The sequence below is a fragment of the Silurus meridionalis genome, chromosome 8, assembly GCF_014805685.1.
Source record: "Silurus meridionalis isolate SWU-2019-XX chromosome 8, ASM1480568v1, whole genome shotgun sequence".
In the NCBI taxonomy this organism is placed as follows: Eukaryota; Metazoa; Chordata; class Actinopteri; order Siluriformes; family Siluridae; genus Silurus; species Silurus meridionalis.
The window spans coordinates 10,209,800-10,221,177 of NC_060891.1; the positions used below are offsets into that span (position 1 = coordinate 10,209,800).

General features: G+C 43.5%; 1 protein-coding gene across 3 annotated transcripts in view; it reads right to left on the reverse strand.

The window, feature by feature from the left end:
* The window catches only part of insyn2ab (inhibitory synaptic factor 2Ab), a 104,490-nt gene extending 102,533 nt beyond the window's left edge, over positions 1–1,957 (reverse strand). For all 3 annotated transcript variants that reach the window (XM_046855003.1, XM_046855002.1, XM_046855004.1), the window contains exon 1: positions 1,167–1,957. The gene's annotated coding sequence lies outside the window, so the exon portion shown is untranslated. The remainder of the gene's footprint in view (positions 1–1,166) is intronic.
* Positions 1,958–11,378: the final 9,421 nt, after the last annotated feature.

Here is an 11,378-nt window from a genome sequence, read left to right on the forward strand (position 1 = left end):
TTAAAATATTTGGCCTCCATGGACAAATGATGGAGGGGACAGAAAAAAAGTTGAGTTTGCAAAGATGAGACATAACTAATTTAAAACATCTTTGTTTTCCTGCCATGGAAAACATAGGTTGGACATTTGAAAAGTGTGACAGGAAAGTAGAAAAAATATATATATTGGAGAGCAGGACAATTAGAGGGAATGCACCAGTAGGTGGGGAGGGGTAGAAAGAGAAAGAGAGAGAGAGAAAGAGAGAGAGAGAGAGAGAGAGAGAGAGAGAGAAATGGAATGGTTAAGGGAATGAGAAGGAGAAGGAGAAATAGAGGTGAGTTTGATGTCCTCCTGAAGATGTTGAAAAGTAATATGGTATTTCTTCCAGTAGTGTACAGTGAGCAAGCACACGAGCAAGAAAGTTATTTTCTGAGGAATAAATGTAAACCACTGTCGCATACTGAAGAACTATATCATTCTTTCACAGAGAAAAAGAGATCATCACATGCTCAGGCAGCATCAAGAAGGAAATGTTTCTCTTTCACTCACACAATCTCCCATATGCACCTACATACACATTCTCACACACTCACACAGCCTTTCTGTTTCTGTAAATGTTCCAGTTTAGCTTCTATCACTCAGAGTTGGCCCCAGTAACCCTTATGTGCTTCAGGATATTTCTGAATCCAACCACTTAAAACTGGTGGAACTAAAAGCATTACAACACTGGTCTGTCTAAAGGCAGCCAACTGGTTTGGAGACTAAAATATTTAACCAAAATGGACCTGAACATATTTATCTATTATTGATTTAAAACACATAATCTATATGACAAATGGGTTCCAAGTCTATAATTATAATAAATGATGGTGCAGGTAATCCAATGGTTTTGAAACCTCTTACATAAAAGTATTATTACGTCAATAACAACAATTCAGCAATTTTTTTTATATTGTACAGATTTTACAATGTAAGATCATTTAAACTGAAAATAAGCTATACAAACAGAATACAAATGATTTAGCAGAATCACTAAGCTATTGAGCAAAAAAAAGGTGCATCAGCTGTGCATATCTTCATCAAGCACTTACTCTCTAACTGCTTGGACGTCAGCTTGTCTGCATCAGCCGCACAGTTCTCATATCTGATTGCAAGCAGAAAAGAGAAACGCAGAAAGGCACACTCACCCTGAGAGGAGCATGAGAGCAGAACGAGAGCTGCAGCCTCCCGTTGCACTGGGACATCTCCGTTCACTTAGCGCATCTCTCTGGGGAAGGCTCGAGGAGCTGAGACACTCGCAGTGTTGCTTAAGGTGATGCCGGAACTGTGCCTCACACACAAGCACACACACTCACGTCGTAGAAAGTGTGTGCGTGAGTGCGAAGACACGGACGGTGTTGCACGTCCACGCTGAATAAAAAAAAGTGAGGATCTGCTCGAAGAAGCTTGGGAGGAGGGTTTAAATTCCAGAAAAGTCCAGGATATATTTCTCAGTTTCTCGCATCACTGAGGGGGTCTCACACTTCAACACGCTCTTGGCACACACCACGGACACACACGCTCATGCACAGATTCACAGAGGTTCTCGGTCTCCCACTGCTGCAGTCTTGTGGATGTGTGTAAGGAGGAGATGTAAAAAAAAAAAAGGAAAGGGGTGTACAGGGAGGCAGAACAGGAGATTGAATTGGAAAGGGTTAGGGAAGAGATAGAGAGGGGGAAGTGTGAGAAAGAGGAGAAGGAAAAGAAGTGTGGTGGAGAGAAAGAGAGAGAGAGAGGCTAGAGAGAGAGAGAGTGCTCTGGGGAAGTCCGGACTCATACTAGTCAGCATGCGTTGATCAGTAAGCAGTTATATAATCACTGAACAGGGAAGAGAGAAATGTGTGTGTGTGCGTGTATGTGTTTGTATGCCTTGATGTTTGTCTTCTGTTCTGTCAGATTGATTTTAGCTTATTAGAAAATGACACAGAAAAAGAGAGGAGAAAAAAAGAGAGGGCAACAGAAAGGAGAAAGGTGGATGCATCAGTAATTAGAATGTTAATTAATGTGTGTCTACTATTTGACTAGTAATTAACAGCAATCCTCTGGGACTGGATCAACCACTTAACTACTGCTTCTGACACAGCAGGAACACACACACGCATTGTCATTTTTTTCTTAGTAGTATGTTTTTGTTGTTGTCAGATGGGATCCTAATTCAAAGATACCACAAGCTTAGGCCAAATGCTATGTGAACGTCTTGTATGCATTTCGAATACTTGTTTAATCTCTTCATTTCTTAGTATATTTTGCCATCTATAAAACATACTCAAAGGCAAAAACATTTTATCTGCATCACCTCAGGCTTTGTAAACTGAAAAACTTTTGGCTCACCATCAACCAGCTAATCAAGACAAGGAGGCTAGACAAGGCTAAATGCCTGCCGCTTAACTCCTAAGGACCCTCTCTGAAAAGAAACCCTGTTGCCTCTTTTTTGGCTATGGACAGGATGGAAGAAAGAACAGGAATGATAAAAAGATTGAAAGGTTGGTTTGATTGTATAATCCGGTGGCTATAAGAGATTGGTGAAAAGGTAGGTTTTTAGTCTTTGTTTAGAGATACTCAGACAGTCAGATGAAGTTCATTCCACCACATATGTAAGGACAGAGAAGATGCCTTGATGCATTTACATTTACATTTACATTTGCGGCATTTAGCAGACGCCCTTATCCAGAGCGACGTACAAATGTGCTTTAAATCTCTAGTAATGAATAAATCTACACTGGTACGCAAGATTACAAACTCAATATAACTATAACTCGAATTCTACAAACTTGGAAAGTGCTAATGTAGGTATTTTAGGAAGAGGTAGGTCTTCAGTCGTCGCTTAAAGATAATCAGGGACTCTGCTGTACGGACATCTAGGGAAAGTTCATTCCACCACCTCGGTGCCAGAACAGAGAAGAGCCTTGAATTGTACTTACCTCTCATTCTGAGAGAAGGTGGTACCAATCGAGCAGTGCTGGAGGATCTCAGACAGCGTGGTGCAGTGCGAGATGTGATGAGGTCACTGAGGTAAGATGGTGCTGGTCCATTTTTGGCCTTGTAGGCAAGCATCAGTGTTTTGAATCTGATACGTGCAGCTACTGGAAGCCAGTGAAGGGAGTGCAGCAGTGGGGTGGTGTGGGAAAACTTGGGCTGATTGAACACAAGTCGTGCAGCTGCATTTTGGATCATTTGCAGTGGACGAATAGCGTTCAGGGGGAGACCTGCCAGCAGAGAGTTGCAGTAGTCAAGTCTTGAAATGACAAGAGACTGAACAAGCACCTGGGCAGCCTGTATGGACAGAAATGGTTGAATCCTTTGGATGTTATAGAGAAGAAATCGACAAGAACGAACAACATTAGCGACATGTGGGAAAAAAGACAGTTCATGCATGTCTTCCTGTTACCACAAAAGATGGTGGTTCCAATCAAATTGATTTGGATGTTACCTTTAACTCTTTATTTTCCTTTTCTCTGAGCAGCAGGGTGCATTATTCCTACCTATTAGGAAATAGGAAATGTACAGTGAAATTATGTATTTGGTCTGTCACAATGCGTAGGTAGGTGATACATGTCTCTTAATGCCATGAAGACTAAAGAGCTCATTGTGGACTTCCAGAAATGCAACAGCAGGAGACACGCCCCTGTCTAAATCAACAGAACTGGGGTCTCCAGCTTTGAGTCCTTAGGAGTCCACATCTCTGAGGATCTGTCCTCGCACCAGCACGCTTTAGCTCTGTTTAGATAGGTGCAACAGCATCTGTACTTGTTGAGGAGACTTAAGAAAGTCCATATGTCCCCAGGGATATTAATCACTGCATCTTTGCAAGCATCCTGCTTTAAATCAGGGTGCGGTATGGAGCTTCACTGTGTGTGAACTTAAAGCCCCGCAAAATGTGGGCAAAATCACCCAACACATCACTGGCACCCAGCTACCTGCCATTGATCACCTTTACCACAGCAGAGGTCTGTGCAGAGCTCACAACATTATCAACTACTTCACATGTATCACCTACCTACGCATTGTGACAAACCAAATACATAATTTCACTGTACATTTCCTATTTCCTAATAGGTAGGAATAATGCACCCTGCTGCTCAGAGAAAAGAAAAATAAAGAGTTAAAGGTAACATCCAAATGAATTTAATTGGAACCACCATCTTTTGTGGTAACAGGAAAACATGCATCAAGGCATCTTCTCTGTGGTGGAATGTACTTCATCTGACTGTCTGAGTATCTGAGTATATACAGTACAGACCAAAAGTTTGGACACACCTTCTCACTCAAATAGTTTTCTTTATTTTCATGACTATGAAAATTGTAGAGTCACACTGAAGGCATCAAGGGATATTTGACCAAGAAGGAGAGTGATGGGGTGCTGCGCCAGATGACCTGGCCTCCACAGTCACCGGACCTGAACCCAATCGAGATGGTTTAGGGGTGAGCTGGACCGCAGAGTGAAGGCAAAAGGGCCAACAAGTGCCAAGCATCTCTTGAGGAACTCCTTCAAGACTGTTGGAAGACCATTTCAGGTGACTACCTCTTGAAGCTCATCAAGAGAATACCAAGAGTGTGCAAAGCAGTAATCAAAGCAAAAGGTGGCTACTTTGAAGAACCTAGAATATGACATTTTTCAGTTGTTTCACACTTTTTTGTTATGTATATAATTCCATATATAATTCCACGTGTTAATTCATAGTTTTGATGCCTTCTGTGTGAATCTACAATTTTAATAGTCATGAAAATAAAGAAAACTCTTTGAATGAGAAGGTGTGTCCAAACTTTTGGTTTGTACTGTATATATATATATATATATATATATATATATATATATATATATATATATATATATATATATATATACAGTGGAACCTCGGAGCTCGCAGCCTCAGCGCTCGCGACCTCGCATGCTCGCGACTTTCATTCCAACCGGCGACTCTCATTCAGATCGGCTCGTGAGCAACCGCGAGCTGCTCAAAATGCTAGTTTTAACATTTCTAATCAAGGTTTATCTCATTAAAATTGTCTAAAAAATGCTTTAAAACTATTTTTATTATGTATTTTTATACTGTACTTCTCTACTGCATACTTTACTGTACCTGTACTTTAACATTGTAATTGCTGTTAATTTACATAAAGTATTGTTAAAATAGTCTAATAATTAAGTGTTATGGAGTGAAAGTGTTTTTACTCATTTAAATCGATTTCATAGTGTTCTTTGGGTTTTACTGGGTTGGAAGGCGTATCAAAGGTCGCGAAAATTGAACTCCCGACCGGTCTTGGTCCTAACCTAGAAGCTCGAGGTTCCACTGTGTATATATATATATATATATATATATATATATATATATATATATATATATATATACACACAGTGGAACCTCGGAGCTTGCGATTGAGAGATATTAATACTTATCATCAGAGTGCTTAGCTAGCTTGCTAGCATCAAAGTAACATCTATATAAATGCCAGGTCCAAGATTTTCCAGCAAAGCATTGCAAAGATTGCCTTGCATCCACTGGCTTGACTTCTTGGCATATTGTATCCTGCTGCCATCTCTATCACAGAAAAATAAACACTGTCGTCTACATGATGTAAAAGAAGATGTGATTCATCAGACCAGACAGGCTAACATTCACTCCCGACACACATCTATAAGTCTTCAGAAACTTATGACTTTGTTCCTGGTTTACCAGCTGTTTGCAACATCAACATTTGGTGCATCATGAAATATTAAAATATTATAAAGAAGACCCAGGACTGCTGTTGGGTTAAAATCCTGTGCCAAATGAATGGGACAACATTCTTCTCCCAAAACTCCAGCAAATGATCTCTTCAGATCCCAGATTGTTGTTGAAAAGAAAAGGGATGTTGAACAGTGATAAAGATCACCCTGTCCCATCTTTTTTAAAATGACCTTGTTTGGTAAGCTATTTTACAGTTTTTGTTGAGCTATACTTTTAGTTGCTTAGTAGCCCCCGGTTCCACAATGTCAATTGACTGTATAAGACTGTAAACATTACTCATACATTACTCATAATCAAACACTCGGGTGCTCATGGTAGTTCTCTCTCTCTTGGTATCACCCAAATAAGGAGGGGTTCCCCTTTTGAGTCTGGTTCCTCTCAAGGTTTCTTCCTAATACCATCTAAGGGAGTTTTTCCTTGCCACCGTTGCCCCAGGCTTGATCACCACATAATTGCCTTTAATTCTTAAGTTCTGTAAAGCTGTTTTGTCAGGAGTGTGACTGAAATTACTCTAATGCAGGACGCATTTGGAGTATAATTAAGCAGTCTAAAGCAAACAGAGACAATACTGACTGTCCCAAAACATATAAAAATTTCTACAGGGTAATATAAAAGTGTCAGGAAAAACTATTAACAGTCTGGGGGTCAGAACACAGGCAAACAGAACAACAAAGGGCAGACAGAATCAGATCCAATAACAGTTCCAAAATCAGGCACAGCAAACAGAGCAATATAAGGCAAAAAAAAAAAAATCAAAGTCCAAAGAAGAGACCTCCACTCCCACGGGACCCAGCACAAAAGAGTTTGGCGCGGGACAAGATTTGATGGGTGAACGCGGGTGCGGGCAGTAAAATACTTGTGTGTGTGAGTTGAGGGAGAATACAATCCTTCTGCAAAATTCTGTTAAAAATATATTTAAAAAATATTATTCATTAAATATATATCTACTGCAAACTCTCATGTGGTTCATGCGCAGACTATTAGACTACTAGAACAATCTATAATCTAGAATACACTAATCAAAAATGTCTGAAGCACAAGACAGAGGTGAGTCTCTGAGTGCTGCAAATATTAAATCATTGGTAAAAAACATAACATATAAGACAATAAAACTAAATATAGGAAAAGTGTATGTGACAGCAGCATGAGTACTTTGCTGCAACAAATGCGTTTATGTCGTTAATCGCAAAGCAATCGAAAGTGCACTAAAAGATGAAATGAGAGAAAAATGTGTTGATTTTGTTTGTTCCAACTTAAGAACTTATAACACCGTTTCTGGCAAGGGTTTCAGTAAACTAGCACAGCACCTCGTTGACACAGCAGCCAAGATTGGAAAAGTCGATGTGAAGGAAATGCTGCCTTATTTAACGACATTGTCACTGAGTGAAAGGGCACGAACACTAAGAAGAGCTGTTGTCAATGACATGATCGATACAATTGTAAAATATACGTAATTCCACAGTGACAACTGACATCTGGACCAAAAATTATCGGAAAACCTCTTTCCTATCAGCCACAATACATTACATAGATGCAAATTATGACTTGGTGTCAAGAATGCTGTTTGCAATTCCATTTGATGCAGGCATTTTAAAAAATGGCGAAAACATTTGACAAAACACCCGTAGTTGGCCACATTCTACATTCATGACTCCCAAACTGCGACAGTTAAAGATGATTGATGATAATGAAAGACAAGCTGTGATACATGCCGTCAAAGTGCTAGTTGAGGAGTTGGGGTTTGATGAAGACACAGGGAATTCTACCACCAAAAGCAAAAAAGGCTACTATTTATGACTTCTTGGAATGGAGGGATGCTGCTGATACCATAGACAGAGACGTGTCAATAAATTTGGATGGATCAGAAGCACATGGGCCCAAGGATGTTCTCCAGTGGTAGAAAAAACAAGGTCAAGAATTTTCAAGATTAAGCAAATTACCACGCTCTGTATTGGGTATTCCATCTTCCAGTGCACCATCAGAAAAAACTTTCAGTATACTATTTCAGTATTCATTATGCTCGAACGAAGATGCATAATCTGAAGCCCTATTCATTAACTAGGTGTAATTTAGGTTAATTCTGTTATTATTCTAATTCTAATTCTAATTATTATTATTATTATTATTATTATTATTATTATTATTATTAGGCTAAATATTGAAAATTTTCCTTTTTTATGATATTGTTTCCATTGATGTTCTATGTTCTAAGAAGTTTGTTGTTCATGTTCTATGTTCATCATGTACACAAGAACCAAATGTTAATAAAATAAAACATTTATTTTATGTTTAATTTTTATTTATATATAGAAGGGAAGCAAGTAAAACAAAACCTTTTGGACAGAACCTTGCGGAAAAATCCGTTTTGTGCAGTGCAGGTCTCTAGTCCAAAGTCCAAAAAGCTGGTGAGAGAATCTGGCCCAGTCAAGTTAATGTCTTTGGTGTCCTTAAACACTGGGTGGCGTGGAAAGAATGCCAAGATGGTTGCCAACCCGGAAATGCGTGCCACCAACCCGAAAGTGCATGTCACAAACCCGGAAGATTCTGACAGTACATTTGATGTGTAAATTTGCAAATCATTGCATCCTGGTTTTGTTTACATTTTACTGGGTGTCTCAACTTTTTTTAGAACTGGAGTTATAGTATGTGCAACATATTTCAGAATGATTATTATTCTTTCAAAAAGAAAAACAATCTGGATGGGACTTGTGGGAGAGTTTTTGTAATGCTGTGTGTGTAACGTCTCTAAGAGCCCTATTAGTTTGTGCTAGAGGCAGAGCAGGACAAGGTTTAGCTGCCTCTCACATTCTGTCTGTTGGTGTTAAGACAGTCTCAGCTGCCCAGCTATGGGAAATGGAGAACTCCATGGCGAAGCACTTCCAGAAGTGATTCCAAGAAAAGGAAGCACGATGTGTACTGAATTGGTTTTCTCTCAGGACATTAAGTTATAGCTGTGAAGCAGCTTTTCAGAAATCTAGACATGCAGTGTAGTCATCTCTTCCTTTACTTACAATGTATTTATATGATGGAAAATTTTGCATATTTAAATACCTAATCTGTTCAAGTTAAGGCCACTATTTTTATTTATTTATTTATTTTAAAATTTTTTTTGCTAAATTAAATAAATGTAAAAATAAACATTCATTTCTTTTTTTAGCACATTAAGATTTTGGTCTGTTTGGGTCTCTGGGCTATAAAGTGGTCTGTTTTTGTCAGGCTGATGACGCGGAAGTGGAAATAACTCTATCATTGTCTTTATTCAAAATCAGTTCAACAAAAAGAAACACTCACACCCCGCGAAGAAAAGCAAACAAAGAATATCCGCCCGGGTCGAGTAATCCAACACGAAAGTAAATGTCCCACGGAAAACAAAACCTGAGCAAACCCAAGCCCCGTGAGCATCGCAGCAGAACAGGGGAAGATCGGAAGGGGCCCAAGGCAAAGCGGCATCCTCGGTCGGGATCAGGAACGGGTCCGCGGCCCTCGAAAAGACCGGAAGCTGAGCAGGATTACTGGCGGAGATCAGCAGTGGCGCGACCTCCACGGCGGGGAACCTGAACCGAGCGACGTCCACGGCGGAGACCAGAGGCCGAGCGACGTCCACGGCAGAGACCAGGAACACAGGGGCACCCTCGGCAGGACGTTGAACTGTAACGACACCCTCGAAGGGCCTCTGGAGAGCTTTGCCGTCGTCAGGGGGACCTGGAGGACTGACGTCGTCATGCAGGGAACCTGGAGGACCGACATCACCCTGCGGGGAACATGGAGGCCCGACGTCGCCCTGCGGGGAACCTGGAGGCCCAACGTCGCCCTGCGGGGAACCTGGAGGCCTGACGCCTTCATGCGGGAACCTGGAGGCCCAACATCGCCCTGCGGGAACCTGGAGGCCCGACGCCGCCCTGCGGGGAACCTGGAGGCCCAACGTCGCCCTGCGGGGAACCTGGAGGCCTGACGTCTTCATGCGGGGAACCTGGAGGCCCAACATCGCCCTGCGGGGAACCTGGAGGCCCGACGTCGTCCTGCGGAGGACCTGGAGGCAAGCCGTCGACCTGCAGAGAACCTGGAGGAGCGCTGTCGATCTGTGGAGGACTTGGGGGCGAGCCTTCGCCCTGAGGAGGACTTGGGGGTGAGCCTTTGCCATCTGTGGAGCCTGGGGCGAGCCTTCGCCATCTGTGGAGCCCGGGCGAGCCAGCGGAGCGGCACCTTGGCGGAACTCGTGGCGGAGCGGCGCCCTCGGCGGAACTCTGTGGCTGAGCGGCGCCCTCGTGATGGGTCTGTGGCGGCCTGGCGGCCTGGCGCCTCGTGACGGGTCTGTGGCGGCCCGGCGCCCTCGTGACGGGTCTGTGGCGGCCCGGAGCTCTCGTGAAGGGTTTGTGGCGGCCCGCCGCTCTCATGACGACTCTGAGGCGGAGAGGCGCGCTCGTGAAGGATCTGTGGTGGCTCGGCGCTCTCATGACGGGTCTGTGGCGGCTCGGCGCTCTCTTGACGGGTCTGTGGCAGAGAGGTGCGCTCCTGGAGACACTGTGGCGGAGAGGCGCACTCCTGGAGGCACTGTGACAGAGAGGCGTGCTCCTGGAGACACTGTGACGGAGAGGCACACCCACGGGAACCTCGAAACAGGGCAGCGCGCTTGTAGATGTTCTGTGGCGGCACGGACAGCTCATGGGAATGCTGGGATGCCATGGCGCGCTCGGATGGAGAATCCAGAACCAGAGCCGCGCACTCTGAAGAACCTTGGGATGAGGAAAACCTTGAAAACACCTGAACCAGAGCAGCTTGCTTGGGAGGACCTTGAGTCGAAGTCACGTGCTCTGCAGAACCCCGGAACGGAGCATTGTCCTCACTGAGGGGACTGTCGTGGAGATCCGCCACCTCTATCCCACACATCCCCAGAAGAAGCTCACAAAATTCGGCGAGTGAGCCAAAATTGCTCCATAATCTGCTGGTTTTTGAGAGAGCGTCACCAGACAGGAGAGAAACGCAGAAGGCGATCTTGGCTCGTTCGGAGGGAAACTGGGAAAAATTTTCCTCCACATACTCGCCGATGCTCCTCAGAAAGCTGCCCAAATCTTCTCCTTTCCCGTAGAAGCGAGCTGGAAATCCCCTCGCGCTCGCGGAGGGGCGTGGCGCAGCCGAGGTCTCATGGTCCGGCGTCTGTGGTTCCGAACCGCGAGGAGCAGCACTGAGCTCCGGTGGAAATCCGAAGCCAGGTTCAGCTGCCGATCCATAGCGGTTGGCATCGCGGTTGGGCGAATCCGCTTTCGGTTTAGGTCGGTTCTTCTGTCAGGCTGATGACGTGGAAGCGGAAATAACTCTATCATTGTCTTTATTTAAAATCAGTTCAACAAAAAGAAACACTCACAAGCCGCGAAGGAAAGCAAACAAAGAATATCCGCTCGGGACAAGTAATCCAACACGAAAGTAAATATCCCACGGAAAACAATACCTAAAATGAAAGCAACTCAACGCGGAAACAGAGTCTTGGAGACAGAACCAGCGGGAAGGCAGGTGGTCGCGGAATGACCAGCATGACAATTTAAGAACCGACAGCCTGTGACTCGAGAACGTGAGTCTATATAGTCTGATCCGTAACGAACCACAGCTGTCGGCCGTTCAGGCAGGCACAGGATA